This window comes from Dreissena polymorpha, chromosome 1, assembly GCF_020536995.1.
Source record: "Dreissena polymorpha isolate Duluth1 chromosome 1, UMN_Dpol_1.0, whole genome shotgun sequence".
In the NCBI taxonomy this organism is placed as follows: Eukaryota; Metazoa; Mollusca; class Bivalvia; order Myida; family Dreissenidae; genus Dreissena; species Dreissena polymorpha.
In genome coordinates this window covers 71,053,892-71,063,244 of record NC_068355.1, presented here as the reverse complement: position 1 = coordinate 71,063,244, position 9,353 = coordinate 71,053,892, and positions in this window count along the sequence as shown.

Genomic DNA, 9,353 nt, shown 5'->3' with positions numbered 1-9,353 from the left:
TCGCCTTGTATTGTATAAGTGTATAATGAATGGCATACTCGCCTTGTATTGTATAAGCGTATAATGAATGGCATACTCGCCTTGTATTGTATAAGTGTATAATGAATGGCATACTTGCCTTGTATTGTATAAGTGTTGATGGCATACTCGCCTTGTATTGTATAAGTGTATAATGAATGGCATACTCGCCTTGTATTGTATAAGTGTTGATGGCATACTCGCCTTGTATTGTATAAGTGTTCATGGCATACTCGCCTTGTATTGTATAAGTGTATAATGAATGGCATACTCGCCTTGTATTGTATAAGTGTTGATGGCATACTCGCCTTGTATTGTATAAGTGTATAATGAATGGCATACTCGCCTTGTATTGTATAAGTGTATAATGAATGGCATACTCGCCTTGTATTGTATAAGTGTATAATGAATGGCATACTCGCCTTGTATTGTATAAGTGTATAATGAATGGCATACTCGCCTTGTATTGTATAAGTGTATAATGAATGGCATACTCGCCTTGTATTGTATAAGTGTTGATGGCATACTCGCCTTGTATTGTATAAGTGTTGATGGCATACTCGCCTTGTATTGTATAAGTGTTGATGGCATACTCGCCTTGTATTGTATAAGTGTATAATGAATGGCATACTCGCCTTGTATTATATAAGTGTATAATGAATGGCATACTCGCCTTGTATTGTATAAGTGTATAATGAATGGCATACTCGCCTTGTATTGTATAAGTGTTCATGGCATACTCGCCTTGTATTGTATAAGTGTATAATGAATGGCATACTCGCCTTGTATTGTATAAGTGTATAATGAATGGCATACTCGCCTTGTATTGTATAAGTGTTGGATACTTTATACTATTTTATATTTTGTTTATGATGTATGTATTTTAATACCAGAACAAAAATAAGCCATGTATGATAACCAACATGATGTTAACGTTTGAATAAGTATTGACAACCGCGTATTACCTTTTAAAGAGTCAATATGTGCATTAAAACACCATGTTCTCAGTGCCCACGTAATTTTCCGTGACTATGAATCGCGGACTGGTCAGAAGAAAAATCTGTCCGCTATTGAGTCGCATAACGTGTTGTGGTTTAAGGTCAAGGGAGAGGTCGTGCGCCCATTTTTGGGTAGCTAACCGTATGAAATATAATATCCCTTTGCGGCCGGCCCAACACATCAATCATCGTTCAGGTTTCATATTACCACTATGTTAGGGCAAACATGGCAACGTTTGAAAGTTGAAAATAAACCTGACACTATATATGCTTGCAAAACGAGACACATAAACAGGCGGTTTCACAGTCTCCGATTCACGAAAGCACGATAATAATTTGCATTTAATGTCATAGGGGAGATGAAGAATTCAATCAATTTGAATCGTCGGGTGGATTTGGGTGGCCCTCGTCAAAATCTTTTATCGTCTCACAGTCCTTGGCTTTTATTAATTTCAGAGCAGTATGCATCAAAGTTGGTTTCATTTGGCGCATAAAGGATCTGTTAACAAAATAAACAGGCGTTTGTATTCGTTTTGAAATATGATCAAAAACGTTTGAAATTAAACAATCAAAGCAATAAGTCCGTTTGAAATGCAATTCTTGCCTTCTTACAATTTTGACATTAAAGCAAATATACATTTACATGAAACAAACAAAGCGATACCGTTGACAATAGTTCTAGTGTGATAACTTAAAACAACTTAAAAGACTTTATCTTGGAGTATTTAATGGTCATACAATATTTTTGTTTTGATTTGTATAATTTAACATCTTTGAAATAGCAGTTATAATAGAAAATATGAATGATAATATGACCTGATTAAAACCACGAGCCGATAAGAAGACTGTACGTTATTCGAGTGCATTTTTAATTGTGTTGACATTGTTGAAATCAGATTTTTGAAGTTACTGACGGAGCAACGTTAACCTGAGTATAGTATACGACCCATTTTCTGATAAATATTGCGCATTATTAATGGCATTATTTCGCTGAACAATATGTAGCTCTCATATGATTTATTTAACTCATTTTGTAATAAAGCTTATAGCATGGAATATGACCCGTTTTCTTATATAAATTGCCCTTTATAAAGTTTTTTATAAACGGATGAAACGTCACAGATACGCGTGTTGTGAAGAATTTTCCTGATAAAAAATCGCTTTTAAGGCTTGTTTTACTAGTGAGTTCGAACCGGAATATAAACGCTGTAACGCAGGATGTAGAGGTACTCCACAACTTATCAGTTATTTGAAAGAATAAGTGCATTTCTTTGAATTATTGACGTTTGATTTTTTTATGTGATGGATTGAATGGCCGGGGAATGTTAAACATTTTAACAAAGGACAAAGGAAATCTTATCATCAAATCTCGTCACGCTCTACTGACTCCGACAGCAAATGTGCTAATACATTACCGCTAATGCGATAATTGGTGTATCATAATCCATATCGCGAACTCTCGATGGATACATCTAGCAAAAGGACAGCCAGGCAGTCGCAAACCGCGGTCAATGACAGCTTACTGAAGATTAAAGAAAAAAGTGCGTCACAAGCCGACTGTTGTGACGACGATTACGACGACTATGAAATGTTCCCCCCCAGGCAACAACAGTTTTGCCAAGACCTAGACAACCAGTTGTGCGGACTATCTAGTGAGTTGTATATATCTAGACTAATCAAACTCTGCAGCAACGACTACTCTAAGCTAAACGACTATCGCGAAAGATTGGCAGAACGGGCGAAAAATCTACCTGATTGTCCTCAAGGTAGGCTTATCAACAGAAAGAACTCATCCACTGGCAGCCGAGAACACAAGAATGCAATAGACTGCTACACGCTAGATGCCTTCATAAATGGGGCACGGAATAAAGACATACACGAGATATTCTCGCAAACAAACGAACGTTTAGTCATCGACGATGCGAATGGCAGTAAAGTGTGTACATGCAACACAGAGCAATCCGATCTTCAGTCCTCCATGGAGATAATGAAGGGAGCTATATTGCAAATGGCGAAGGAACACGCTCATCATCCTACGGTGCTGCATCAACTACAAAGTGATATATCCAATGTACTAACGGCATTCAGAGTCTTTAACGGGACTTAAAACTCCATAATAGCAAGATGTCCTACGTCAACAATCGAAGCTCAATGCAAAAATGTTAACGACGAAATTGCCAAAATGGGATCGGCAATCGCTAAACTGAATCAACGCATAACGGATCGAGCATCGGTGCAAGGACCCACAATACGCCCTGATATAATTTGCGAAAATTACGCTGCGCAAGTGAGGAAGACACCGCATCCGCTCAGTAAACAAACGACTGAGCACTCACCAAGCGGACTTCAAAAGGAAAAGGAAAACTGTGAAAGCAATGCAAAACCACTTTCGCCTACATCCGCATTAAATCCAGTAAAAAATAAAACGATATCCAGTCATAACGACCAAAATGGTTCCCAGATAATTTCGGACTCTAATCAAAACGCAACAAATAGCAATGTGTCGAGAACATTAGAAGCAACCACGGCATCAAAGCCAAATATACGAATTAACAGCGGAATTAACTTCATTGCTCTAAAGAAACGGCGCAACATTTCGTACTTTATAGCCAACATCCACACACACGTTACGGACAACGATATATACGATTATTTGACCAACGCCAACGTCAAAGCAACCCAAATCTTTATGTACCATGGACAAAATGGCTCCTTTGCTAAAGTTAATATAAGTGAGGAGTTTCAAACCGTAGTTGAAAACGACGACTTTTGGCCCGAAAGGGTCACTTGGTGCCTCTGGGTCAACAGAAGAGTATGGGAACAAGAGAAAGAAATGAGTAGACGTCGTTACAAAAATAAACGATCCTACCAACATAGTCGAGTACGCGGTGATCATAACTACGACGATGCTACAGACGACATTTACGGCGTTCATCATAACGAAAGAGCGCAAGACCCGCACGTATGACATGGAACTCTGAATCAAGCGACACTTGGTACGACTATCGTCATCCAGAATATAAAAATGTGTTTAAGTGTTATTCACAGCATATCTTATCTTTAAGTACTTGCAATGTCTCTCATATTACTTAATTGGAATGTACGAGGCATTATGTGTTCAGCATTCTCGCTGCCTAATCTGTTGGACACGCATAATGCAGATATTGCTCTCATTACTGAACATAAGTTATTACCGCGTTTAGCTCACTTTCTCCGTACAATTCACCATAGTAATCGCGCTATATGCACTGTCGACGATACGATTGACCAGTATACGCACCAGTGTGGCAAAGGTGTTACTGCAATATTATACAAAGAAAGCATCGCTAGTGCAGTATGCAAAATAAATATCATCGAGAACAACAGAATAACAGGTATAGAACTAAGAACACATGGCGCCTCTACTTACGTATTTTGTGTAAATATGCCAGCTTGTCCGTATATAAGCTTATTTAAAGACCCACTAAGTGACGTCCAGGCCCTGCATTCAGTTTACTCAAGGAAGGGATCCGTGATTCTCGCAGAGTTTCAATAGTACAATTCTTTACCCAAAGCCTGCATTAGAGGTTCAAAGTAAGCCATAAATATTTACCTCATTCCTTCTACAAAATAACCTAGTTTCTGTACAACACTGTCTGCCAAATAACGTTCCTTATACCTTTATTCCAAGTAGGTCAGCGATAGACCACTTTCTTATAGAAAATACCAGCTATAGCTTAGCTACATCGTTCACTTCCGTCTCGGAAGCCGATGTCATAACTTCCGACCACATACCAACAATTTTGCATACAAATATAAAGATCAGATCACAATCGTGCGTCTCAATTTGTAACAAGGGTATTGCATGGAACAAATGCACCGATATCAACTATACTACATACGAAACGTTGGTTGCCAATAAAATATTGCAAAATAACGACACTTTTTTCGAGAACAACACAGGTAACCTATACGATCCCTATACTATTAACGACCTACTTACCCAAATGCTACATTCTTCAGCCTCATTTCTCCCACATAGTAAATTTAATAAGAGTGTTAAGCCTAATTGGTCAAGGAGGTCAAGGAAGCACATTTTCTAGCGCGCAAATACAGACGCGAGTGATTAAGCGCCGGACGACCGCGAGGCCTAGAAAACGCTACCTTTAACAGTTACAAAATAGCGAAAACAACCTTCAGGCGAATACAAAGACAACACCAACAAGAATATGATCATTCGATTCACGACGCATTAAACAAAACAGCGGACCTGGACTACAAGCTATATTGGAAGCTATTGCGCTCAAAATACAGAACGGAAACTAATATATACTGTTCGATCAACGTCTATGGCGTCGTTTATAACGATGAAAATGTAGCGGAAGGGTTTCGGACACATTTTAGCAACAAATTCAGTGACGGCCTTGTGCATCCATTTTCATTCGAAGAGGTTTCAAACGCAATAGGGTGCCTCGCGAAACGCAAAAGTCCGGGACACGACAATATTCTGAACGAACACGTAATACACGCCGGTCCGGTTTGTAAGAGCGCGCTAGTAACACTGTTCAACTCGGTGCTCCATTACGAAAAGGTCCCTATAAACTGGCAAACCAGCATTTTGATACCTCTATACAAGGAAAGAGGAAGCCAAAAGACAACCCCAGCAGTTACAGACCCGTTTCCCTAATACCATGTTTCGCTAAGCTATTCGAAAAACTCGTTTTAGCTCGACTCCAAGAGCATATAGTCAATAACAGCATCGAATTTCCTTGTCCACAACAACAAGGCTTTCATAAACAATTAAGCTGCATAACTACGGCATTTAGCCTTTAGGAATCAATTTACTACCATGTCGAGCGACATAACGATGTCTTTGTTGCTAGCCTGGATCAAAAGGGTGCCTTCGATAGTGTCTGGCACAGTGCTTTGTTTTAAAAACTAGGTCAAATGGGTTTCACTGGTAAACTACTCCGAACCTTGAAAGCGTCATACGATAACAAACAGTGCAAAATACGCGTGCGTTGCTCCACATCAGAACCTATTAAGGTAGTACGCAGTGTAAGGCAAGGAGGGGTACTTTCGACATTTTTCTATCTAGCCTATATAGATGTGCTATTACGAGAACTACAAGCAAGTGCTTGTGGGGCAAAGGTACTAGGCATAGATGCGGGTAATCCGGCGTTTGCCGATGATGTCACACTGGTCACGCTTAACCCTCTTCTACTCCAAAACCTCGTAGATATCGTGTATCGGTACTGTAAAAATTGGAGAATTGATATGAACGTCGAAAAATCAAATGTTTTAGTTTTTTCGAAACGCCGTCATAGCCCGCAAACAGGTATCCTATACTGGGGCGAGTATATAGAACATACCAGGTCTGTCTCGCCCTTAGGCATATTACAAGAATTTGACCTAAAGCTACATAACCGCATCGAAGATAGACTACAGAAAGCTAAAAAATCATTTTTTTTTGCTATGGCAAGTCAGGGTCTCCATCCAAGTGTGTCAATCCCCTAGTTTCAGTAGAACTATACAAACAAATTATTATACAAACCGCTTTATATGGCGCCGAATTATGGAATGACATGACACAAAACGACATACTTAGTATAAATCGCTTCCAACATTTCATCGCCAAGCAGATTCAAGGACTACGCATAAGAACACGCTCAGATATGGCCGAACAAATAATTGGCCTCCACACATTATCGGCAGCTATTGAAATAAAGCAGTCAATGTTCCTACATAAGATATTGTCACTACCCGATGACACAATCACCCATAAACTCTTTATAAACAAATTCATATTGTATAAGTCTGATAATAAATTGGTGCAAATGGGTTTTATTCCAGATATTTGTAGTCTCTTAAGAAAGACGTTGTGAAGCACTCTGTTCTAAGGCTTGAAAACAATTGTTTAGAGCAACGACTTTCCAGCGACAATGAATTTCTATTTTTTCGTGTTTTGCACCCATTATTTAAACCGGCCGTCTTATATTCTGTTTCAAAGACATGTTGCTTTAGAGATACGCTACGAACTATAGCAAAACTGTGGTGTAGGCCCTTTCAATTGGCCATGAGCACCTGTGATCTATGTGAACACATATATAACGACAATCTGGCACATGTTTTGTGTGAATGTGAAGTGTCGTCCTCATTGAGACACAGTTTCTTCGACCAGATAGACACAGCACTCGGAAGTGACGTCACGCATCAACTCGAATCTATGGACAGTATAGACATGAGCTTGAGAATGCTCGGTGCTCCAATAGAATCAAATGGAATAAGAGAGAAAAATGTATTTCTGAAACTGTCATACATTTTTATTGTAAAATGTATAAGATATTGTTTGTAAAATATGTCTATGTTAAACATCCTGTAACAAGTACTTAATTTTGAAAATAGTATTCATGAGCTTGAAAAAACGCACTGTGTATCTATCATACATTTCAATTGTATCACATACAAATGTATATTTATAATGCACTTATAACATAATTTGTAGATAATTGTTATTATACCATGTTCAAAATCTCCGTTCTGGGGGAAATAAAGAATTTGATTGATTGATTGAATGACCATCAAGCATTTTTCACTTTCGCGATACGCTAAATTATTTTGAGCGAATTGCTTATACGGTGTAGCCTTCTTTGATTTTTAATTAAAATGAATGACACTGCTATCTTTCTATTTAAAAGAAATCTACCCGAACCATCAAGACGCAAGGCGTTACACCAATCATTAATTTGTGTCGATTACGAACACTTGATATAATACTCGAAAAACGAAGTAATGGCTAAAAGCATGCGGTATTTTATGGATTGAAATGTCCATAAAACCATAACACAATTCACATAAAATTATAAACATTTGTAAGCATATTCATATGAATGAACACAATATATCTTTAATTAATTTAATGAACAGTCGATGCGTTTTCCTGAATGTTAATCGACACGTTCAAACATTAAATTGTAAGTTTTGTGTTACCTATTAATTTTAATAAACTTTCGTAGTATTAACCTAAACTTTTAATAGGAACTTTGAATATTTATTCAAAATCATGTCACATAAAGTATTTAACAGCAAACAAGTTAATGTTCCGATTGTTGACAGTTAACCCTTTGCATGCTGGGTAATTTGTCTTCTGCTAAAATGTCGTCTGCAGAATTTCTAAAATTAGTATTTTCTTCGATTTTTTTCAAAGAATACTATCAGAATAGCAAACAGTTTGGATCGTGGCGTCTCATCTGGATCCAAACTGTTTGCAAAGGCCTTTAAAATTCAGCTCCAGCGCTTTAAGGGTTAATCTTGAAAACAGCTCATTACCTTTTTTCAGGTTTCGACTGGGTTGTTTTTTTAGTCAAGAAGTATGGTTTCCTTTAAATAGGACAGAATGCAATATTAGTATAATCTGATGATATCTACAGACACGTGTGGACAGTCTATGTTTTTTTCGTCAATAAAAAACGTTCGGTGTAGTTTATATTATTGCAAACAGAAATTACATATTTAACATGCAAGCACATATGATGTTCTCTACATAAAGCCCCTTGTTTTAAAAATTTTTTTAGATAAGAGCATTGTTTATGCATTTATGTAAATATAACATGTAGCAAATTTATTGTATTATGATTAAAAGTATAAGTCAATGCGATGCTACTTTGAAATGCAGCTCCCTTTGACCAGGTGTGCATTGGTCTATCCGTATTATTTCATATAAGCTTGGGGTCATGTTCTCGTTTACGGATAGTATTCAGTCTTTAGGTATTGATCATGAAAAATATCGCGATCACATAGTTGTTTAAATTGTGATGATAGAATTACTTTTAGCTCAGACACATACATTAACAAAGATATCCGCAAGTCCAATACCATGTTAATGTGAGAAAACGTTGCTTTTTTGCTCCAATTAATCTTTGCTTTGAGATTTCAAGTGATATCTTGATGATTGTGACAGTGTTTACTGGCTCGCTCACATTTAATACTGAACTTAAAACCACATTCGATCGACATGTGCTGCTTGTTGCGTACTTTCTTCCCGTTTGAACTTATTTGTTGAAAATTTTGACCTTTAATACAATTGATAAGATTACAAATATTAATGTTACAAATTATTTTTCTCCGGTATTTTCTAATTATATATTTTTAATTTAAACAATCGTTTCGCATCTGTAACGCTTTATATTGTTCAGGTTTTTACATCGTCAAAAGATGCATAAAACCGCTATTTAGAGCATTGTAAATGGTCAGTATTACTGTTTCCTGTCCAAAAACACATAACTACATAAAAATTTTGCAAATCTGAAACAAATTATTTCCAATTTTGTCAATTTGTCAATAAGTGAAAACGTCCCT